General features: G+C 41.0%; 1 long non-coding RNA gene across 1 annotated transcript in view; it reads right to left on the reverse strand.

Annotated features, from left to right (window-relative positions):
- The window catches only part of LOC103668424, a 63,715-nt gene extending 39,100 nt beyond the window's left edge, over positions 1-24,615 (reverse strand). The window contains exons 1-3 of the long non-coding RNA XR_005836378.1: positions 24,323-24,615; positions 22,940-23,092; positions 9,320-9,431 (exon numbers count right to left, since the gene is read on the reverse strand). This is a non-coding gene — a long non-coding RNA (uncharacterized LOC103668424). The remainder of the gene's footprint in view (positions 1-9,319; positions 9,432-22,939; positions 23,093-24,322) is intronic.
- Positions 24,616-25,067: the final 452 nt, after the last annotated feature.

The following is a 25,067-nucleotide window of genomic DNA, read 5'->3' on the forward strand; positions in this document are numbered from 1 at the left end:
AGACCTTAGGCCACGGATGTTCCAGAGGTCTGAGAGTCTTGCTAATTTTAGTTTGGAATTCCATTTGTATTTTTCAGTTTTCCAAAGACTGGGGATGATGTGGATAGTAAAGTCCCCAGGTGGAAAGGCTTTGCAAAGCTCTTTAAATGGCACTCCCAATAAAATGTATATTCCTGAGGGATAGATTACCAGAGAGATGGATTACAATTCCCAAGGTTGGGAACACAAAGTCAGGGAATTTTTTTCAGAGCCATAGCTCTCTGACAAGGAAAAGAATCTATACATCCTGAGAAAAAACAAACAATAGTCATATGTAAAATCATTATGGAAGATCATATGAAACCCTTTTGGAGATGTTCAAAAAGGAACCTGAAGCTTGGGGCCCTTGTCCATGTCCCACCCTATTATTTTTTCCTATAGTTTCTTAGTTGGCAGAAGAAAATTGTTCGTCCCATGACCTTTTTGCTCATAGTGTCTACAAGCGTGTAAAATTAGAGGATCCTTTACCTGAGTTTATTGACTAGGATGGGACTATCTAGTTGTTTTATCTGTAAGACATTAGCCTTATTCTTCTTTTGTCCTAAAGCACTTTGAAAATGTTCAGCAATGTTGGAGATCCAGCAATGGAGCCAGTTCCCTTTCCAGTCTTTACTTTCATATCAAAAATCCTATTTCTGGGTCAAGGTCATTCACAGACATGAGGTGAGAGCCAAAGTCACATCTGTATCAGGTTCTACTCTTGAACGCTGTCTAAAAGTTTTGAAGAGTCTCTCCCTGGAGTTGTCAACAGACTCATCCTTTCTTTGCTTATAGGATCAAATTCAAGTCCAATCTATCTTCTAACTTTCAGGATACACTTCAAAAGTACTGGTACCTAGAGCTATTGTAACCCTTCTGCTTTCCTATGCAATTCAGGGTCTTTCAGGACACTCTCAAGTTTACTCCAACCTGTCATTTCCATCCAAATTTTTGTCTCTGAGATTCCGTGTCAGGGGTGTCCAAGACCACCCTCAAGCTCCATCAGTTACTAGAAGGACTCGTAAGACTGAAAAAAGCAGTTATGCTCAGGTTTATAGTTTATCACAGCAAACAGACACAGATTAAAGTCAGCAAAAGGGAAAGGTATGTGAGGCAAAGTGCAGGAGAAACCAGGCATGTGCTTCCAAGCGTCCACTCCCAGTGGAGTCATATGGGATACATTCCATTCTCCAAGCAATGATGTATGACAGCCCGTGTAAAGTATCGCCAATCAGGGAAGCTCACCCGAACCTTCGTGTCCAGTGTTTCCACTGGAGGTCAGTTCTTTCTATTATGTCTGGGCTTCAGAAAATATTTAACAATTTTTTTTAGCTCAGTCTGATATCAGATCTTAAAACCAATCACAGAGATTTTGTTCTGTTCTGAAAGTGTTTAATGTTAAAAGGCAACTCAGCTTTAGGGCTTTCTCCTATCTCTGTCAATGGCTTTTCTAGACACTAAGGCCAGAACCAGGGAATTATCCTGGACTTCTCCTTTTTCTCAATCCCCGTATCCAATAAGTTATCAAGAACTGCTCCCATTTCCTGTGCAGTGTTGTTCTGTTTATGCAGTAGCTAAACGCAGATATTGGAAGAAGAGAGGCGTGTGTCTCTGTGTGTTAAGATTACATCATAAGGAGATACCACACAAGAAGAAGGTAGTATTTTGCCTACCATGCATTTAAACAAGGTTTATTAATTACATGAGATTTATATAGAAATATGTCTTTACAGAGGCGCCAGTTTCATTTTGCAAAGCAGACTGATTCATAAAGGAGATCCAAAGGATGCTTGGGTGCCTTTAATGCCTTTTTCCTGAGGTTTTGTGTGTCTCTCTTCATTGATAATAGCAAATTAGCAAATGGAGAAATGCTGGCACACTTTATCATTATGCAAATAAATGAAATAGGCTCTCAATAACTTTCTTAAGATAAATTGCTAATTTCCATTACAAAAGAAAAGACAGAACTCCTTTATAGAATGACCTTGGTCTCAGGCTATTTTGCAAAAACAAGTATTTTCTATAGTCCATTTCTAGAACTAACATTTCTTCTGGTAAGCATTGCAAAAGGCAGCATTCATATGCACATATAGATAGATAGATAGATAGATAGATAGATAGATAGATAGATAGATTAAAGCAATGGTAAAATACCTACAGGTTTTCTGTCTATCATGGGTGCTAAATTCGGGGAGGTTCATAGAACTTCTCTCCATAGAGTTACTTTAAACAGCTGTGATCTTTGGAACAGTTTCATGTAGATCATTTGAACTCTTGTACAACCAAAGCCTACAGCATTTCCCATCGCCTCCCTACTCGCTTCTGTAGGCCCAGCATTGTGCTTCTCAGCACCATGGTTCTGGATTGTTCTTATGACTCTTCCAAAATTTCCCATGATGAATCTGAAGGACAATTTCTAGGTACTGTAGATACCACACCAAAGGCACAATTCATGAAAGAAAGAATTGATAAGCTGGACTTTGCTAAAATCAAATATATGTAATACTATGGTCATAAATATTATCCAATTGTTGATTGTAAGCATTATGGAATTCACAGTGGATTTTTTTGTCATGTTGAATTTTCTCAGTGAAACTGCAAAAAAAAAAAAAAAAAAGCAGCCACACCTGTGTGTTGATTGTGGCCTGTGCTTGGGGGATGTCATGGATGAAAGTTTGTGTCCCCCCACCAAAATTCATATTTTGAAGCCCTAACACCTAATGTGATGGCATTTTGAGGTGGGGCCTTTGAGAAGTCATTAAGTTTAGAATTGGTTGTGGGGGAGGGACCCCCCAATGGGATTAGTGGCCTTATAAGGAGAGAAAAAAGAGATCTCTGTCCATGTGCGCACACTAAGCAAAGCCATGTGAGCACACAGCAAGAAGACAGACACCTGCAAGGCCAGGAAGAGAGCTCTCACTAGAACCCAACGTACTAGCACCCTGGTCTTAGAATTCCAGTCTCCAGAACTGTGAAAAAATAAATGGCTATTTTTTAAGCCACCTAATCTGTGGTATTTTGCTCCAGTAGTCTGAGCTAAGACAGGGGAGAAGAAAATCTATAAAAGTTTATAAGTTTAAAAAGTGTTTCTGAAAAATCAGGGGCCAAAGAACATATCAAATAACACCAGAAAGATTAAATCAGCCATATCCAGAATGTGGGAAATTCTGCCACAGAAATGACTTGGTTTGGGGGCACCTGCGTGGCTCAGTTAGTTAAGTGGCTGACTCTTGATTTTGGTTCAGGTCATGGTTGCAGGGCCCTGGGATCAAGCCCTACATCAGGCTCCATGCTCAGTGGGGAGACTGCTTGAGGATTCTCCCTCTCCCTCTCCCTCTGCCTCTCCCCCTGCTCTGTCTCTCTAAAATAAATAAATAAATCTTTTGAAAAGAAAAAGAAATGGCCTGGTTTTCTCAACAAATAAATGGCATAATAAAAAAATCAGTGGAAAAACTCTCAGGGGTTTAAAGACATAGCAACCCAATGCAGTGTATGGACGCTGATTAGATACCGAAACAAACAGAAAAGTAACTAGCTGAGCTAACTAGGGAAATTTGAACACAGTCTGAACACTAAATTATATTCTGGAATTACTGTTAATTGTGTTGGAATAATGGTTTTGGTATTTTAAATATGCTAAAAAATGACAGGAGGAGAATGGGTAGACAGATGAAAGCAGCTTTGGCAAATGCTAGCAAGCCGGGTGATGAGCACATAGGGATTCAGGGGGTTTTTCTCTACTTTGTTTTGGGCCAAATTTTCCATTGTGAAGATTTTTTTTCTAAGCAGGAAAAAGTGGGGTGCCTGGGTGGCTCAGTCAGTTAAGTGTCTGCCTTCGGCTCAGGTCATGATCCCAGGGTCCCGGGATCAAGTCCTGCCTTGGGCTCCTTGCTCAGTGGGGAGCCGGCTTCTCTTTCTTCCTCTGCCACTTCCCCTGCTCATGCTCTCTTTCACTCTCTCTCAAATAAATAAATAAAATCTTTAAAAGAAAAAAAATAAAATATAGCAGGAAAAAGTGATCTATTTGAAAAAGTTGGGAATCACTCTCATAGAAACAATGCAAATAACTAATTCATATTCAGTGGCAGTGAAATTATATATAAAATTTAATATATATATGTGTGTGTGTGTGTGTGTATATATATATATATATATATATATACATAATCACCATTTTTCTTACCAAGTTGGAAGTGGTACGTCCGTTGGATCACCTGCGAGGCCTGAATTAATGTGCACTCAGCACGTGCACTCCTCTGTGGCATCTCTAATTAGAGCTTGCTGTTGTTTAGACCACCTTCAGGCCAGTGGCTTATACCTGAGCAGTACCCTCAGCTTCCTCAGCTTAAAGTGGGCTGTGTACCCTGAGGGCCCTTTAAATAGAACTGAGCCAGAATGCGGGGAAATGCCCAGCAGCTCCCTCCCCACCCCTGCCAACCCTTAATAAACTCCTACTTGCCACTGCAGTCTTGTCCCTCAATCATTCAGAATTGCTCTCTCCATGCCTGGCCCAACCTCTGGTCTAGCTTCTGGCCTGTTATCTTGCTCTGACTCCGCTCTGATAGGTACTTTCAACTTTGGGTCCTCCTGCCTCTGGAAAAAAAAAAAAAACAGCGCCCCTGCCATTTTGTGGTTTCCTAAGGCACATCTTCCATGTCTTTGGTCACGCTATCCCTCTACTGGAATGCTCTTCCCCCACTCTTTCTATCTGACCAACATAGCTTCAAGAAGCCTACCTAATATTTCCCCTTCCCCCTCCAAGGCTGAATTGAGTTTCTCCATTCCATGTTTCTGTGACGTCATATTCTGTTATAATCATCTTCTTAGATGTCTGTCCCTCCCACTCAACTTCGATCTCCTTTTCATCCTTGGCATCCGGCACACTGTCTGGACATAGTAGGAAGTACCTGGCATGTGTTTGTTGGATGGATGAATGGATGGATGGATGGATGGATGGATGGATAGATGGATGGATGGACAGATGGATGAAAAGCTGCCTTGGCCTAAGAGGCACAAGAGTCTTCTATATCTAGGTCTCTCAAACCAGGAGACGAGAATCCAACCCTATTCTGTTCCATTTGATCATATCCTCTCTGCCAAACACCCAGGCACATTACACAGGCTTACCTTCAAGAGGAAATATTCCGAATCTACTCGTTGTCACTCTCTTATAACTAAATATATTTGAATAATGATAACGATGTTGATGAAAATAACTACTACGGTGACAGTCACATCCCTTCATATAGAATTTCTTATTTTACATAGTTTAAATGTGAATGATCTTATTTAATGTTATAGGCTTTATAAATGTCTGTTTAATTTAAATAAGTGGGAAGTTATTCTGTCTTCACGGAGGAGGAATCATCTAAGGCCCAGGGGGATTAAAGTAAGTGGCCTGGTTTATACTGGAAATCATGTTTTATGACTCCTTATTTTGGTTTTATTTCAATGGAATCACACCAAGTTGTCAAATCAGGAATAATCAGCTTTCTGTCACTGAATATGAATTAGTTATTTGCATCGTTTCTATAAGAGTGGTTCCCAACTTTTTCAAATATAAAGATCACTTTTTCCTGCTTTAAAAAAAAAATCTTCACAATGGAAAATTTGGCACAAAACAAAGTAGAGGGGAAAAAAAAAACCCAAATCCTTATGTACTCATCACCCAGCTTGCTAACATTTGCCAAGCTGCTTTCATCTGTCTACCCAACCTCCTGCCATTTTTTTAACATAATTAAAATACCAAAACCATTATCCCAACGAACATCATTCCGGAATTTAATCTAGTGCTCAGACTGTGTTTAAATTTCCCCAGTTATCTCAGTAATAAATATATTTATTTATATTCACATTGATGTTTATTTATACATATATTTGTATATAATAAAGTTCAGATGCCTCTCCGCTGCCTCTTCAAGTTAAAAATCCACCTGCTCTTTGATCTGGGGGCGGTGAGGGAAGGTGCCCTTCTCGCCTTGCAGCTGCAGAGCAAGCAAAGCCTCCTTTGACATTTGGATCTGGCAGATGGGCCCATGGAGCGTTCTGACGTCGCCAGCTTTCACCTCCCAGCTCCTGTCTGACTCACACATCTCTCATCCCCATTTCCATAGCGGAGGATAAACTCCAGTGTTGCTGCCTTCCTGGGAAAGGAGGTTGAGATCTAGGGTGTCGTTGCGGGAGCCTTTTCTCCTCTCTTTCCGTGGAGCTGGGGTCAGTGCACCATGCAGAGAACTGGGACGCAAGGAAACACTGTGAAGTCTGTGCTTCCCAAACCAGAATCCTGGGAGAGCTCCTTGGGGGACTGTTTCTGGATATATTCTCAGTATTCCTCAAAATCTTGACATGATTTTTTTTTTTACTTTTTAAAAATCACAACCTTAAAAAGTAATGAAATTACATGCTAGAGTCATCTTCTAACAGCACTGTGGGATTCTGTGCTCGTGTTTACCTTCTGTCGACAGAAGGCCGAATTGTTTTGAGCTACTCTCTTTGAGCACAAGGTTGCCAAGTAATTTTAATCAAAACAATTGCTGGAAGAACAGAGTCACCACATCTACTCTCCCACAATGGTGCATTCAATCTGTGTTTAATTTATCTGCTTTAAAAAAAATAATCTGCAACACTAAATTTTTCTTCAAGTAAATAAGATATTTTTAAAGAATTTTTAGATAGCATCTCATTAAAACAGGCACTGGAGATTGACATGCAGGCCATTTTGATCAGCTCTGAGATCTGACTGTCCTGAAATAGCAAACACAGCCCTAAATTCACTAATATCATTTGGACCAATGTACTAAAGTGTATTCTTGTCACTACTATTATTTTTTTAAAGATTTATTTATTTATTTATTTATTTATTTATTTGAGAGAGAGAGAGAACACGAGTGGGATGGGCAGAGGGACAGGGAGAGAGAATCCAAGCAGGGTCCCCACTGAGCCGGACCTGGGGCTCAATCTCATGACCCTGAGATCACAACTTGAGCGGAAAGCAAGAGTCCAACACTCAAATCAACTGCATGACCCAGGTGCCTCTTGTCATTACTATTATTATTATTATTGAAGTCAGAGTAAAGAAATAAATTAAACATGGAAATGACTGTGAGGCTGCAAGTTTCTACGTGTAAGTCCCAACAAGTTGGCTCCAGGGAGCCCCACCAGATGTCAGTGCGGGGTAGCGGGTTCACGGGCTTCCGAGTTAGTCCACGCAGGACAGCTCCGTGCTCGGCCATTGCCCAGCTGGGTGCCTTCTCTAACTCAGCTCCCTCATTCCCTTATGAAATGGGAATAATAATGATAAGACCTGTTCAAATGGGTTGTTTTAAGAACAAATGAATCAATAAATGTAAAGTCCTTGGAACACTGGTCTGGCACATAGAGGTAAAAAAAAAATCAGTCATGAAACTGTTGTGGTTTTACTAAGAGATGGGTACCTTCTTCACACCAAGGGGGGAGGGACACTTGAATGGTGACCTGTGATGCCCTTTGTGAGCCCTCCCTGCCTTCAGAGCTGTGTGCTAGAGACATAAACTTCATAAATTTCACAAGCAGTTGTCAAAGGTGCTCCTTGGAACCCAAGGGCTAACCCTGAGTTCCATGACATGTGTAGGGTTCCACAAATGTTTTGACTCAAGGTGGTAATATAATGTTTTCAACTGTAGTAAAGCTCATCACAAGCTCAACTATGCCCAATGCTAACTTTGATATTGAAGACAACCAACCAATGAGTTAACTTCACCCTGCCTCATGAACTCGTTTTCACGCAGACCTTAGAGAACTTCTACTGCCATTTCTGGGAATATATTTGGAAGTCTTGTAAATGAGTCATTGATTATGAAGTTTGCATGCACATGCACAAATGAAAATTTAAAAAGTAAAAACAAAAATGTATGTATACTCCAATACTTAATGAGATACTAGGAAAAGTTGGTTTGTACATTCATTCATTCTACAAACATGTATTTTATGGCTACTAGGGGGTAGGCTCTTCTGAGGCACTTTCATACAGCTATGAACAAGGTTCAGGCACATTTACTCAGCCTGTACGGAGCTATAATTAATAAGAAATAACAAGGAAAATCAGAACACTTTTCATTGTGTTACTGTCATGAAATTGACAAGCTTAGCATTTATTTTAAGCATGGATGTTTATTGATTGTTTTCTTAATTTATGATAAGGAAATAAGCTACTTATTAGATATTGTTGTTGATTTGACTTTGGAACAAAAAGTCCTACAAGTTCCCTTCAGTGCTTTGGGATTGGTTTGATCAAAGAGAAACTCGAGAATCAGGATTCTGTTTGAGTCAGGATTTATCTGTTTAAATCAGGATTTCCTTGATATTGTATATTCAAAAGAGATTACAGAAATAAATTGGATGTTGAGGTTTGTATAAGACTGCAAATGCCTTATACAGCTATGATTTCCTATTTTTGTGTTCATCAAAATAAACTCAGTTTTCTCTTTGATTAACTTTGTAAAAATTAGGAAAAAGTTTGTATGAATTTATTGAATAAATGTATACTAACAAAATGCTGCCTTTATGTGTTTAACATACTGGGATACTGAATAATATTTTGTCAGGGGAAAAAACTAAGCTCCTGATATTTTTTTTAAGATTTATTTATTTATTTATTTATTTATTTATTTATTTTGGAGAGAGTGTACCCATGCATGGGGGAGGGGCAGAGGGAGAGAGAGACAATCTCAAGTAGACTCCCCTCTGAGCGGGGAGCCCCACACAGGGTTCAATCCCACAACCCTGAGATGTTGACCTGAGCCGAAATCAAGAGTCGGATGCTTAACTGACTGAGCCACCCCGGCACCCCAAAGCTCCTGATATTTGTAAATTGCTTGTCTGAAGACTCCAGCAGACTGAGTAAGAGAGAAGGTTTGGTGAGTTCCACCCTCACAAACTGAAAACAAAAGCAGATGATCAAAGCTTCCAGATACTAACGTAGGACAAGAATCAGAAACAAGGTAATTTCCTATGAGAATCCTGTAAGTTTCTAGAAGCTTTTTAAATCCCCCCAAGATGGGGTTTTTGGTTTGTTTGTTTGTTTGTTTGTTTAACACCTCCAACCCCTTTATTCCTGCCCTTTCTCAAGTATTGGGAATAAAACTGTTAAAGCAAAAAAGGTCTGTCAGTCTATTTTAAGAGCCCGCAAAGAAAAGAGCAGCTAGGGAGACTGTGTCCCACCCCATTCTAGAAGTCTGGTCAGCCCTGAGAGCTGTGACTTGGCAAGTTAAGTGGCACGCTAATCCTGGCTCTCCAGGCTCACCTGTGCCCTCTCTTGTCTCACCTGTGCTCCCAAACCTGTGTAGGGGTGAAGAACATGCCCTCTCGAGCCAGGCAGCCTGGGTTTGAATCCCAGCTCCATCCTCAGCAGCTGCACGCTGCCTTGGTTTCTTCACCTACAAAATAAGATGAGAACGTGATGGTGAACTTTATATGTCAACTCGACTGTGCCACCAGGTGCCCAGATATATGGTCAAACATTATTCTGAGTGTTTCTGTGAGGGTGTTTTGGGGTGAGATTAACATTTTAGTTGGTAGACTGAGTAAAGCAAGTTGTTTTCCCTGATATGGGAGGGTCTCATCAAAACAGCTGAAAGCCTGAGTAGAACACAATGATTGGCCCTCCCTTATGTAAGAGAGGATTCCTCTTGTCTCACTGACTTTGAACTGGAACACTGCTTTTTCCTGCCCTTGGACTTCAACTGAAAACTGGATCTTTCTGGATCTCGAGGCTGCCAGCTTTGGAACTGGAAAGCTGGCCTGTACCCTGGCCTTTAGACTCAGATAGAACCGCCCCATTATCTCTGCTGGGTCTCCAGCTTGCCAACTGCAGATGATGGGACTTGTCAGCCTCCACAGTCAAGTGAGCCAATTCTTTATAGCAAACCTTTTCTCTATTGGTTTTGTGTCTCTGGAGAACCCTGAGACCCCTTCCTCACAAGCTGGGTCAATAATCTGATGGATGTAGAGCTTTTAGAAGGGGAGTGGGCACATACCAAGTGCTCAGTAAGTATTAACTGACCAACCACATAATATTGCCCCCTGTCTCTTCCATAATCACAGAAGTGGCAAAAGAAATGTAAAAACAAATCCAAAGCAGCATTGGAATGTCAAGAAGCCAACGAGCAGTCCGCATCAGAAGAAGGTTCTGACAGGTAAGAGGGAAAAGATCGACAACAAAGCCCACAAAACTAAGGAAGCTGTGAATCCAATGAGAGAAAAAAAAGAACAGCTCAACAAAAAAAGAGTGGGGTTTCCATTGGTCTTCCACAGGCCCTTTCAAATCACAGGCACCAGAGGATAAAATAAGAGAAATTAATGAATCACAGGGTGATGGAACAGCTGTTTCTAATTTCCTACTTTCAGAATAACTTTAGTGTTTACCTGAGTCAGATTTTAAATATTGCTCTCGAAAATGGGAATTCTAACATTAAAGTTTTAACGTAGAAGTCAGTGTCAGGGCTAGAGAATCAGTACTGTTCCAGATAGCGTAAGGCCACAGCGACATTGAATAGTCTCGGCCCAGGAAAGAAGCTACATACATACCCTGAAGCCATGGTTCTCAAGTTGGGCCACACATGGAATCATCTAGGAAGTTGGAAACCAGTGAGGCCGAGGTTGAGGCTCTAGAGGGTTGGATCTAATTGCTCTGAGGTGAAGCCTGGGCATCATGATTTTTAAAAGCTCCCAAGGTGATTTTCGTGTGCAGGCAAGGTTAAGAATATGCTAAATAGAAGCCAACTGTCAGTAATCCCTCCCACTCATGAAACTAACAGAAATGGGTTATTAGGTTGAACTATATGAAACTGGCCAAAATCCAACCATTTTTTATATATAAACGTGGCAGTTTCATATGGCTCATTGGCTATTGGAAATTGGAGGGAAGGGGTCTTTGTTATGTAGTGGCAGGAAGTTTAGCAATACTGTCACTTGCAGTGATGTGGAAAATAAAAAATATACCCAATGAACTGGGTGACCTATCTGGAAATATTTACAGGCAAAATGCTTATAATATTTATGGGAAATGTAAGAGGAGAAATATATACTAAAAGAAGGACTGCGAAACATGAAGGAACTGGAAATTTATGGTTTTGAAAATCCTTCAGCCTCCCTAGGTCGGAAACGATGTTAAAATTAAGAAATGGCTTCTGAGCAAAGATCAAATCTAGGGCACTACCAGGAACACATCTTCTAAAGTGAGCTGAGGTTATGGCTATAATGTTCTTTGTTAAAACCTCAGAAATATCAAAGATGGTACCTCGGCCTACCATACCATTTAGAAAAGACCCTTTAGGGTCTCCTTGACTGGCTCAGTCGGGGGAGAATGTCGCTCTCGATCATGGGGTTGTAAGTTCGAGCCTCACGTTGGGTGTAGAGATAACTTAAAAATAAAGTCTATATAAATAATAAATAAATTAATTAATTAATTAATTAAGACTCTTTAAAAATTTCAAGGCTACACCTAACAGACCTCCTGGAACAAATAATAGCGCTTCTAAAAAGTTTAAGGGTGTTGTCCCTCAGCAAAATTCCAAGGTAGAGAAGAATTTTTCTCAAGATTTGTGGGTGTAGCTTTTGTTTAATGGAGTTGATTTTGATAAGATTCCCAGGAGATCCACAAAGCTTTCAATGGAATGATAGCAACAAAAACATGGCCAGCCTAGATGGAAAAGACAGAGAAAATACAAAATAAAAAGAAGTCTTTGGACCCTTAAAATTCTCCTGACAGGAAACAGGCTAAGAAAATTTTCACTGCAAACACATGTTACCTTTTGTAGAAGAGGAAGGATGACTCAGAAAGTGGAACCAAGAGGCCAAAGGGAAGATCTGTGAACCAACGAGGATAAAGTTTAAGAATGAGTAAAACTGAGTCTTAATTCCGGAACTTCCAACACTTGCTTTTCTGGCTATTTATATGAAGTTCAAGAACAGGCAAAGTTACTGTTATGATAAGACAATAAAGTGATTGTAAAGTTATTATAAGGCAATAGAAATCAGAATAGGTGTGAATGGGAGGGCAATGTTCTATATCTTTACAGGACTACAGGCATTTATCAAAATCTATGAAATTGTAGCCTAGAAATCTTTTCATTTAGCTGTCTGTACATCTTATCTGAGTTAATGAAATGTAGAAAGTAATAGAAAATTGAGTATATATGCTGAGCTAAGGCTAAAAGTCAAATAAAAAACAAAATTCAAATTTATAAATAAGTGAGGGAGTTGGAAGCTCAAAAACAGCAAAATAATTTTAACAGAAGGAAAGAATTAATATAACTGAAAAATAATGAATTCTTTAAAATAGACCTAATAATCCTCATATTTGTCAGAATGGCTAGTACCAAAAATACAAGAAACAACAAGTGTTGGCGAGGATGTGAAGAAAAGGAAACTCTCATGCACTGTTGGTGGGAATGTAAATTGGTGCAGCCACTGCGGAAAACAGTATGGAGCTTCCTCAAGAAATTAAAAACAAAAATTCATATGATTCAGGAATTCCACTACTGAGTATTTACCCAAAGAAAATGAAACCATTAATTTGAAAAGATATATGCACCCCTATGTTTATTGCAGCATTATTTACAATAGTCAAGATATGGAAGCAGTCCAAGTATTCATTAATAGATGAATAGAGAAGATGAGATATATTTATAAATATATAGATAATGGAATATTACTCAGCCATACAAAAGAATGAGCTCTTGCCATTTGCAACAACATGGATAGATCTAGAGGGTATAAGGCTAAGAGAAGTAAGTCAGTCAGAGAAAGATACATGCCATATGATTTCACTCGTATGTGGAATCTAAAAAACAAATGAGCAAACAAATGAAAAAGCAGAAAACCATAAACACAAAGAACAAACTGATGGACCAGAGGGGATAATGAGGGGTGATGGGCAAAATGCATGAAAGGAGTGGGAGGGACAAGCTTCCAGGTATGGAATGAATAATTCACAGGGATGAAAGATACAGCATACAGGGGTACCTGGGTGGCTCAGTCAGTTAAGCATTTGCCTTCAGCTCAGGTCATGATCCCAAGGTCCTTGGTTGGAGCCCTGCATCAGGCTCCCTGCTTAGCGGGAAGTCTGCTTCTCCCTCCCTCTTTGCCCCTCCCCACTGCTCATTCTCTATCTCTTTCTCTCTCTCTCAAAATAAATAAATGAAATATTTTTTAAAAAAGAAAAAAGATCCAGCATACAGAATATAGTCAAAAAAGAATAGAATAAAAAAAGTTACAACACACAGAATATAGTCAATGGTATTGTAATAGCATTGTTTGGTGTATGTATGTTACCTACATTTGTGTTGAGCATAGCATAATGTATAGTCTTGTCGAATCACTATGTTGTACACCTGAAACTAATGTAACAAACATTGTGTGTCTGCTGTAGTTCAATAATAATAATAAAAGATAAAATAGACTTAATGAATGCTGGTTCTTAAAAAGGAAAAACAATTTATTGACATATATGGTCAAGAAAGAAAACATAAATGAAGATAAATACATAACCACAGCTATTTAGGAAATAGTAACGATTGTGAAAGTGTATCATGTACAACATTTACCACTGAATATGAAAGTTTAGATCAAAAGGATTATTTGCTAGGAATTTATATATTATTAAAAGTATTTGTTTTTAAATATAATGCCAGATTAGATCAATAGCCATGGAAGCAATAGAAAAAAATAATTGGAAAAAAATTCCCTTCCAAAGAAGTCTCTATATACAGTCAGTTTCAAAGATGAAGTCTATGAATTTTAAAAGGTACATAATTACTTTGTTATTTTAACCTTTCAAGGGCTTTATTTGGAAACACAAAGATGGCTAAATTGGAAATCTAATAATGCAAACTATTGCATTAATAAAGAAAATGACTCTTCAAGTCATTTCAGTAGATGGTAAAAGGCATTAATAAAATTCCACATCCATTTTTAATATAAAATACTCTTAGTAAAGTGGAAATGTAGTAAACTTCTTTGTTATTTGAAGTACATCTACCAAAAATCTACAACCAACATCATACTTAATGGTGAAACATTTGAAGCTTTGCACTCAAATCAGGAATAAAATAAGACGCTCATTAATAATGTTCCTATTCATTATTGTTTTTTACATCCTTGCCAATGCAATTAGACAAGAAAAAGATTTAAGAGTATAAATATTGACTAATTTAATACTAAATTTCAATTATCTATAGATAATATGATTTGTTATCTATAAAATCCAAAGGAGTTAACTGAAAAAGTTTTAGAGCAAGTAAAAAAGATATCCACTAAATTGGCTGGATAAAACTTATATGCAAAAACTAAAGATCATTAATTAGAACTCTTTTAACTTCCAGTTCCCACCATACCTACATACTATTTGTATCCACATTCAACTTTACTTCTTCCCGTGCTCAACTTTATTTTTTTGAAGATTGATTGATTGATTGATTGATTGATTTTAGAGAGAGAGACTGGGGGGCAGAGGGAGAGGGACAGAGAGAATCCTCAAGCAGATTCCCTGCTGAGAGTGGAGCCTGACATGGGTCTCAAACCCAGGACCCTGAGATCATGACCTGAGCTGAAACCAAGAGTTGAATGTTTAACCCACTGTGGCACCACCCAGGTGCCCCCTCCCCCCTACTCAACTTCATAATACACTGCGAACAGTTTTCAAAAATGGTTGTATTAATATATACTTCCACCAGAAGTGTGAGGTAGTTTCAGTTTCTATATATCCTTGCCAATACTTGGTATTATCAGTGTGTTTAATTTTAGCCATTTTAACGGATATATAGTAGCAGCTCATTGTAGTTTTAACTTGCAATTTCCTGATGAATGTTAATTAATATTAAGCATCTATTCATGTTTACTGATCCATTTGGTTTTCCTCTTTTGGGAAATGACTTTTTAAGCTATTTACTCACCTTTAATTGGGCATTTTGTCTTTTTCTTATTGATATGTAAGAGTTCTCTATATATACTAGATATGAGTTCTTTATTTGATGTGAGTATTATAGGTATTTTATTTCACTCCATGGCTTGTCTTTTCAGTCTATTAATAATACCTTTTGATAAATTGAGGCTCTTGATTTTATTATAGTTCAATTTATCATTTTTTCTTTTATGTTTAGTGGGTTTGTGCTCTGTTTAAGAAATATTTGCCTACATCAAGATGATGAAGATATTATCATACATTGTCTTCAGAAAATTTTATTGCTTTCTCTACCATCTATCTGTGATTGATTTTTTAAATTGGTACATGGGGAGTCCAAAATTAATTTTTATATGGATATCCAACTGACCTAGCATCATTTATTGAAAAGATTTATATTTCTTATTCAAGATGTTCTTAACTATTCACAGCCAACCTAATGCATTTTCACTTCTCTCTTTGCTATCTCCTGAAAATGCTTTGATGATGTCCCAAACTGTCTAAACATCAAATGTGACATATTTTCCCACTTTGACCTTACTTAACTTTTTTCTATCATTTAACAGTCTCAGCCATTGACTCCCTAAAACTTTTTTTTCTTTATCTTCCAAGACAGAATTCCCTTCTGGTTTTTCCTATTTTTTTCTTTACTGCCCCTTTTCAGGTGCTCATCGTCTTCCCCCACGACCCCTTCTTCAGGTTTCTTTTTGCTTCTGTTTCCAGGCTTTATACCCTTCCTAGATGATCTAGTCCAGATCTATGGCTTTAACATCCTTTACTCATGGGTGACTTCCAGATATTATTCCCAACCCAGATTTCTAATTCTCAAGTGCAGACAAGGATGCTCAAACATATCCAAAACTGAATTTATTAATGAGACAAAGAAGAAGTCCAGTAAACAGACCAGAAAAAAAATTTACAGGCAAAAATATAAGGATCATTAATCAGAGCTTCTTTAATTTCCTGTCCCACCACATCTACAAACTTCTTAAACTTCCCTACCATGCCTTCATCCTTCTTGTATCTCCTGTATCTCGAAATATACCAACAAATCTAAAAGTCTCCTTCAATTACTTCTCCCAGCTTATTAGTCCCGAAGTTCTGATTACCTGACTTACTAAGTGCCTTTCCTAACCATCTCTTCCTCTCCAACCCCACTACCACTTACTTCTTGATTTCAAGTCCTCCCTGTCTCTGCCATGGATTTACAAAGGCCTTTTGCCAGATCGCCCTGTATTTTATCTCACACCTTTAGTTTCCAAACAAAAATCTCAGTTGATATTTAACATTTCCTTTTTCTCCCCCATAGACCAAGTGATTGGTTCTCTCAGGTAATTAACACCAGATCCACATTCAAAGTCACCATAAAGCAAAAAAGTCACCTGACAACTGTACAGCCCAGGTAGTAGGTGTATAGAAAATTTGGAGACAGAAGCAAGCGGGCTTGAAACGCTGCTGGCTGCCCAAGAAAATTGGAGCATTGCTACCAGGACAGAAGGTACACGAAGACTGGTTCTGTTCATACTAGCTATGCTCTGCGTAAGCAAATAATAACAGTAGCTGATGCCAATTAAATCCTTGCTTCCTATTTATACTTTGTGTCCCAGCAGCACTCTGATTCAGCAGATCCTTGGCACCCAAGAAGCTAACACCATCACCTTCACCAGTTACCAGCAGCCCCCAAAATCTCCGACACGTGGAGGTGTGTGATTTTGCAGAGGCATAAATCTCAACCACATATGCTATATGGCCACGGATGGTGAGTGAATCACTGAGCAGTGAGAGAGCCAAACACCATGAGCTTTGTTGAGTCACACACTCAGCAATGAAAACTGCGGGCCAAAGCTCAGGATTTATAGCAAGTGACTCAAGGCAAAGGGGGTCTGTGAGAGAAAGGGATGGAGGAAACAAAGATGGCAGCACTGCCCTTTGCAATGAACCTCAGGGAGGGGAGCGAGCCATGGGCAGAGTGGCTGGTGGCCGAGAGCTGGGTCACTGGGAACCTTGGCAAAGGGAGAGGACAGCAGGACAAGCTGATCTGAGCTGAGATAGAGACCCAGCGCGGAGCTAAGCTCAGCAACGCCGTGTGCAGTGTAGTATGGCGAGAACCAACCCGAAGAGACAAGCAAATCCTTTCCTCCTGTCAGCATGACGATCATATCCCTTTTATTACCCTAAATAGAAATGACACAGAGCTCGGCATGTCGGCCAGGATGAGACGGCTGAGCAAGGTCTGCATGTGAGAGACAAGCAGGAGTGACACAAAATCCTCAGGCTCCTTGCCCAGAGGGCAAGCCCTCAAAACAGTGAGCCTGTTTGGGCAAAGACGTCAGACTCCTAGCACCCGTTCATGTGACTTGTTTCTGCTCTGTCTTATACTCAGGGGTGTCTGGATAACTCTACCCAGTGAATAATAAGCCCATCTTATATCTCCTTAGGGAATTCTGTACCTTCGAGGGATATGTTAGCCTGGAAATCAAATTAAATGCCCGTCCACATTGAGCTCATCTTGCTTGTCGCCGAGGGCTGGTTACAGCAGCCGAGGGAGGGGACGCTGCCAGGACCAGGCCTTGGGAGCAAATGGCTTTAAGCGCGTAGTTCAGTTTTGGCACTTGGAAATCATCCATCTTGATGAGGAAATGAAATCAGCTGATCTTTTACTTTAGTCATTTGGAGGCAATGAGATATTTCTGTGCATCGGATTATAGGCTTGTGACCCCAAAGAACACTTTGCTCTCTCCGCTTTGTCTCAGCAGCCAGGAGCTCGGAGCAGCAGACGTGAGCGTAGAGGAAGAGGGGCTCCTTCCTGTGCACAGTCAAGGATGGATGGTCCGAGCGAACACTGAGGTCAGGGATACAGGAAACCCCAAATGGCAGATCATTTTAATTTTAATTTTAATTGGCCTTGGCATACTTTAGATGACTTCTTGCACAATAAATTTATCTTCCTAATTATTAGCTTAATTAACCTAATTATCAGTTGGGCTAATATTTAAGTTGGTTGGTATTCTCTAAGTCACTCAACAGTGCAAAAGGGCCCATAACCGAGCAGAACCCGGAGACGGGCTAGGCTAACACTGATGGGTAATTGGGAGTTGACAGGCACCCCCACTCGGGATATCAGGCACATTGTTTTACCTAGAGTAAACTGGTTAAACAGAGTTCTGGGTCAGCCAGTCATCCTTGAGGGAGGGTTCCTTTCAACAGTGTCGACTTTACCCAGAGTGCTGAGAGGGAGAACGTACCCCCAAGTCACCCTGCTGGTGCCGCCTCTGTGCCTTGATGCACCTTGCCTCTATATCCTTATTCTTTTTTTTTTAATGATTTTTTATTATATTATGTTAGTCACCGTACAGTACATCCCCGGTTTCCGATGTAAGGCTCGATGATTCATTAGTTGCGTATAACACCCAGTGCACCATGCAATACGTGCCCTCCTTACTACCCATCACCGGTCTATCCCATTCCCCCACCCCCCTCCCCTTTGAGGCCCTCAGTTTGTTTCTCATAGTCCATAGTCTCTCATGCTTCATTCCCGCTTCTGATTACCTCCCCTTTCTTTATCCCTTTTTTCCCCTACTGATCATCCTCGTTCTTATGTTCCATAGATGAGAGAAATCATATGATAGTTGTCTTTCTCTGCTTGACTTATTTCACTTAGCATTATCTCCTCCAGTGCCGTCCATGTTGCAGCAAATGTTGAGAATTCGTTCTTTCTGATAGCTGAGTAATATTCCATTGTATATATGGACCACAACTTCTTAATCCAGTCATCTGTTGAAGGGCATCTCGGCTCCTTCCACGATTTAGCTATTGTGGACAATGCTGCTATGAACATTGCTCTATACCCTTATTCTTAAACCTCACTGGACTCTCTCCTCCTCAGACCTCACGGAGATCTCAACGATGCCTCCCCCCGGCAGCCTTCTCAGTGGGCTTCTTATTCATGGCTTACGTACCAATAGCATCCAGCACATTGACTTGTGGGGAAAGGCACTCAATGAATGTTTGATGAAGAAAGGAATTAATTACCCTGTGCTTAGCACCTTTTACATTTTATTGTAATTGCCTGTTTTCTTATTTATCACTCCACATACTATGAACCCCCTGAGGTCAGGAAACTTATTTTATTCATCTGTATGTCCCTACTCCTAATAATTCATGGCACAGAAAAGGCACCGAACAAATGGGAAAAGAGCCCGTATTCCTCTCTTGGGAAGCTGACTTTGTTGTTTAGCGATTGTACTTAAACAAGCTAACTTTTGTATCAGTCTTTCTGACTTATACAGTGCCTTTGTGTGGGGGCACCTGGCTGGCTCAGTCAGTAGAGCGTGTGACCCTTGATCTCAGGTTCAAGGCCCCACACTGGGTACAGAGATTACTTAAAAATAAAATCTTTAAATAATAAAATAAAATATTTAAAAAATGCTTCTGTGTGTCTTACTATTGCTTATCCCTTGCGGGCTGGGGGAGGGGGGAAACTATGAGTTAGATACTTATATTATTCCCATTGTACAGTAGAAGAAACAAAGGTTCATGAGGTGACATGGCTTGCCCATACTCACACAGATGAAGCAAGAACTCAAACTGAGTTCTCTGACTTGGAGTCTATACTCCATTGCTTTCTCCTCAACAGCAGAAGTGTGTTCTCATCTCTTATCCATAAGTCCTATCTCCCAGGAGTACTCTTCTCTCAGCCGGCTGTGAACTGTGTCCTTTCAGGGGTTAGCACATTGCAGTTTAAGGGTTAAGATAAAAACATGTACAGAGCTCTTTGCCTTTTAAGATGACACTCCTGAAAAGTACGTCCAGAAGAGAATGACCCCCAAATTCAAGAATTTCAGACACCACGCCAGACAAGGAGAAGGTGGTGAATAACTACAGACAGTGACCTGGGTGACCCACGTTAGTTATTTACTAGGTTTGTTATATAAAATGACAATGTTAGTCATTTATTGCTGAATAACAAATTACTCCAAAACCTAGCAACTTACGATAAACAATTATTATTACACTCAGTTTCTGAATATCAGGAATCTGGGACTGGCTCAGGATGTCTTAGGAGGTTGCATTCATCTGAAGGTTTAACTGGGGCGGGAGGATCCACCGGATACTAGTTGTCAGTAATAGGCCTCAGTTCCTCCCCACCTGGTCATCTTCTTGTGCTACTTGAGTGTCTTCAGGACATAGTAGCTGGGTTCACTCAGAGTCCAAGAATGAGCAAGGCAGAAATCACAATGTATTTGCTGACCAAGCCTTGGGAGTCACGCTCCCTCAGTCTCCTATTGGTTGCAGGGTTAGTCCTATTCAATATAGAAGGATATGTAGGCCAGGATCATTGGGAGCCATCTTGGAAGTGACTACCACAGCACCAGTAGGTTGCTATGACCAGGATCTTCATTCTGCCCCTAAATTTGCTTCACTCGTGGCTCCACCATGAAATAAAAGTTTTGACTTTTATGTATTTTAAACAAGCAGAACTTTAATAAGATACTAAATCAAAGAAAGCCAAAAACACCAAGTTATGTTCTCTGCCCTGATGAAGACATGGGTGGTCCAGCTCACACAGCTGGAAGAACTCAGAAGAGGCAAAGACGGCAGCAGAGCCAGTTAGGCTCCACATTCACTCTGGCCTCAAATAAGACCTTTGACCTCCCCAAATAAAGCTCCTCAGACCGTCCTAAAGATACATGGGACTGAAGAACGAAGACTTCATCGTTCAACCTTAAACTTAAGTTTGTGACTATACAACACTGCCTACAGCACAGCACTATTTTTCTAAGATTTTGTGACTATCAAGATACACTGGACTGCATTTTTTTTCTGTAAAGAGTTCTGATTTGCAAAATGTAAACATTTAAGATATGCCCAATTTTTGTAACTCTCATTTTTAACTGCTTCTTTTATTTTAATATACAAGGAGGTGCAAAAGACTGAAGTGGCCCAGGTCCCTCCAAACATCTGAGAGGCTCTGCTCTTGGGTACCCAGAGTCTGTTCTTCTCATGTGAAAAAAAACACAAGGTTGAGTAAATGACCTTTGAGGTGGCATTAGAGACAGAGTTGTCAAAGCCTACCTGTCAGCACTCTGGGTGCCCCAACTACTCATTTAGTAAAAAGGAGGATGAAAGAAAGGGAGGCACGAAGCTCAGATTCAGACCACTGCACCGGCCCTCTCTTCACAGTATAGTGAGCGGAGGAGGGCCATGATGGAGGAGAAAAACAGAGATGATTCTTGCAGGGCTTTTCCCCCGTATCCATAAAATCTCTGTGAGACTGGCTGCTGGCTTAAAATTGAGCAAGGCCCAGAACATTCTCCTGGGAGTTCACCTCTCCTCTGTGGTCTGCCTCCATCTGAGCCTCAGGAGCAGGGCCCTCACCCTGGAGCTGACCTGCTCTGGAAGGGCTATATATAGATGCCCTACCTTGGAAACTGGGCCACAAAAGGGCCGGCCATTTGTTTTGTTTGGTTTTTGTCCCCACTCGAGTCTCTGCCAAGAATGGTGATTGCAGCCACAGGCCAGAACGCAGAGCTGCTGCAGTGTAAGGAGGCAGATAACACAGCAACAATTTTGGGTGCCTGTGGCAGTCAAGCTGCCGTTGGTGCTGCTGGTGCCCTACTGAGGAACACATTCTGGATCTGCAGAACTGGCGAGGAGACTTCCTTGGACTGCAGGGGGGGATGTGGTCAGCTGAATGAGTAAAGAAGGAAACCTCTGCTCACCACCCACTTCTGAGTGACCTCCTGACCTTGAGCAAGGCCAGTAACCTTGACTTGGTTCATTTAGGACCCTCTTCCTTCTCCTCCTATCCAATGAGTCCCCGCTGACCAAATGACCCTATAACGCTTTGCTCTCCTTATCCCCTGGCATGCAGTAAAGTCCCTTTCCTAGGTATCATATACCCAGGAGGACACAAGCATCTCCTCCAAACCTTCCATCACACCTGATGTCAGCGGGAGCTGTCGAGTCCGCCTCGCGCCCCCACCACACATGCACACACGCACACATGCAGACCTCGCCATGTCTCCCAGTGGGGTGCAGAGTGTAAATTCATCTCTTCTTGTAAAGAATAATTGATGTCCTTGCAGCTAAAACATTTTGCCCTGTGCCAAGTTGCCTTAACTGCTAGGGGTGATACAGTTCTGGCCCCTGCTCTTTCCTTTCGGGGGTGCACCGACATAAAAGGAGAGTACCACCTGGCTTCCAAGGATGGAGATGTTTTTTAGTGGAAAATCTATTGACATTGTGTTGCCATCAAAAACCAGCCAGAGGGTTAGGGCTCAATGGAACTTTTTAACGTTACTATATGATTGAAAAAGAAAAATTGCTATTGTAGGACCCTAAGAATATATACAGTCATTGTCTACAACCACGTGAAGAGCTGCCACAAAAAAGAGAGATTAGGTCATTTATTAATCCCAAAGGAAAGGCTAGGACAGTAGGGGAGGTTAATGGGAGGCAGATTCCCGCCCCATGTAGCCTATCCCGCCTGAAGAAGTGGTGAGCTCCCTGTCAGTGGGTGTGTTCAAGGAACATTGGACAGATTTCAAAATGAAAAATAGATTTCAGGAGACTCAAATCCAATTGAGGTTTTTTCTTTTTTTAATTTTTTATTTAAATTCAATTTAGTTAACATATACCAAATTAGTAGTTTCAGGGGTAGAATTTAGTGATTCGTCAGGTGCATATAACACCCAGTGCTCATTACATCAAGTGCCCTCCTCAATGCCCATCACCCAGTCACCCTATCGCCTCCTACCCTCTCCCCTCCAGCAACACTCAGTTTGCTCCCTACAGTTAGGAGTCTCTTATGGTTCGGAAAACACAAGGAAAAATGAACTTTTGGGACTTCATCAGGATAAAAACCTTTTGCACAGCAAAGGAAACAATCGACAAGAGTAAGAGATTTTTTTTTTAATGGAGTTGAGGGCACAGATGTGTGTAAGAATAGAGGGGGATGTGAGCAATGGGATTTCTTGTTACCTTTTCAGAGTTTCCAGTCTCTGTCCTCTGGTTCTTCCGGGGTTTCAGAACACACAGGGCTCTGGAAGGAATCAGACAGTGCACCACCACAGGACCCTCAAGGAAGGTGGGCTGAGGGAAGATGGGCCTCGCCAACCCAGAGCATCTGTGATTCTGTCAGGAGAAAAAAAAAAACACCCAGGAGATAAGGGGAATATTCCAAATCATTCCCAGATTGAATATTTAACAAAATTGGGTTTTGATTTTTTTTAATAAGGCATCAGTGGCTTTTTTTAAGCAACAAAGAGACTGTGTTATGCAAATTTCCCCTTAGGGCTTTCATTAAGATGTTAACATCTTTCTTGTCACAATATCTACCTTATTACAATGAGTCATAGTACTTCTCGATTCTCTTGCTGAGACAACTTAGTAAGATAAAGTCTCCGGGGTGAGAGTGGGGCTGAACTTGTGCTGTGTTATTTTGTTTTGTTTTTAAGTGAAAACTCCATCTTGAGCGTTCTACGGATGGAGTTGGGAGATAGAAGATCCAAAAAAGAGAACAGCCCTCCCATGTGGTGAGCCCCGTGGGTGGACCCAGCATCTCAGGTGAGGTAAGCGGGCTTGCTGTGTTCTGATGGTTCTGACTCAGCTCCCACTGGACCAAGTTCATATCTCTAGTGCTGAGAACATGCTAGAATCATTCAGCTTCTACCTGGGGGATAATATCGAAGCCCTCTGAAGACAGCCTTCACCTCTCCATCCCACCCTCAGCCCCCACTCTGGGCCATGAGTACGGTCATGAATGTCGTTTTTCCTCTGCAGAGACTCATTCCATGGTCCTAGAATGAAAAAGGAGGTCCCCTGGGGATGAGAGGTCTTTTGCGCAGGTCCGAGAGAGAGCAGGAGTATTTCCATGGAGTCCTGCACATGAGGGCTTAGAGCAGAGGCACAGGGAGTCCCCAGCAGCGCGGGCTCCCGCTGCCCTGCAAAGGGGCACACTTGAGCTGGCCAGGCAGCCTTCAAGGAGAGGAGCCCTTCCTTTAGCCCGGGGATAGCCAAGTCTGTGAAGGGCCAGAGAGTAGATGTTCTAGGCTGTCAGGACCCCTCTGTCATAACTACTCAAATGGGCACAAAATAAGGGTGGCCATGTTCCAGTTAAGCTTTCTTTATAAATGTTTAAAATTTGGATTTCACGTAATTTTCACACGTCACCAAAAAATACTCTTTTTGCTTTAGTTTCAAGTCTTAGCCAGCAGATTGTAATAAAATGGGTGGCAGGCCTTAGTTTCCCAGCCCCTGCTTCAGGCGGGGCTCAATGATTAAGTCTTCCAGGCACTTGCGGGAGGCCCAGAACCGCTATGATGCACAACAGAGCTGCCCAAACCCCGGGGTTGGCTGACTCACCACTCGTGGGAGGTCTCCATCACAGCTCAGCCTTCTTTTGCCACCTGATCTCAAATGGAATGTTATTTCGAGGAAACCACGTAGAAGGATTCAAAAATGCTTCTTTTCTGCCTGTTGGGATGTGAGTGAAGTATGAGGGAGGCGAAGTAGCGAGGCAAAGGCCCTTCAGGGAGACGTTTGGCTCAGACAGAGAGCCTGATTACAAAACAATGCTTTTGGAATCATTTTAAGGAAGGTTGGTGCTAAATGGGGAAGGAAGAGGTGTGAGAGAGAAGTGAGTGAGAAAGGCAGGATGTGTGGGGCGCCTGGGTGGCTTCGTCGGTTAAGCATCTGCCTTCAGCTCAGGTCACGATCCTGGGGTCCTGGGATCGAGCCCCGGATTGGGCTTCCTAAGCAGAGAACCTGCTTCTCCTTCTCCCTCTGTCATTCCCCTGGCTTGTGCTCTTTGGCTCTATCTCTCTGTCAAATAAACAAATAAATAAAATCATTGAAAGAAAGAAACAAAAAAAGAAAGAAAGAAAGAAAGAAAGAAAGAAAGAGAAAGAAAGAAAAGAAAGAAAAAGAAAAAATTCATGATAGTCAATGGATCTTACATTTTGTGCTTTTCTCTTCAAGTCTTTGTATATACTTTTTCCATATATGTGAATAACTTTCAATTTGTGGCCGGTGGTTTTATCATATTCTTTTGTACTGATAAGGTTCCACTTACTTAACCTCTCCCCAGTTTGTGAGTATTTTGGCCTTC

This window comes from Ursus maritimus, unplaced genomic scaffold (assembly GCF_017311325.1).
Source record: "Ursus maritimus isolate PB19 unplaced genomic scaffold, ASM1731132v1 scaffold_2, whole genome shotgun sequence".
In the NCBI taxonomy this organism is placed as follows: domain Eukaryota; kingdom Metazoa; phylum Chordata; class Mammalia; order Carnivora; family Ursidae; genus Ursus; species Ursus maritimus.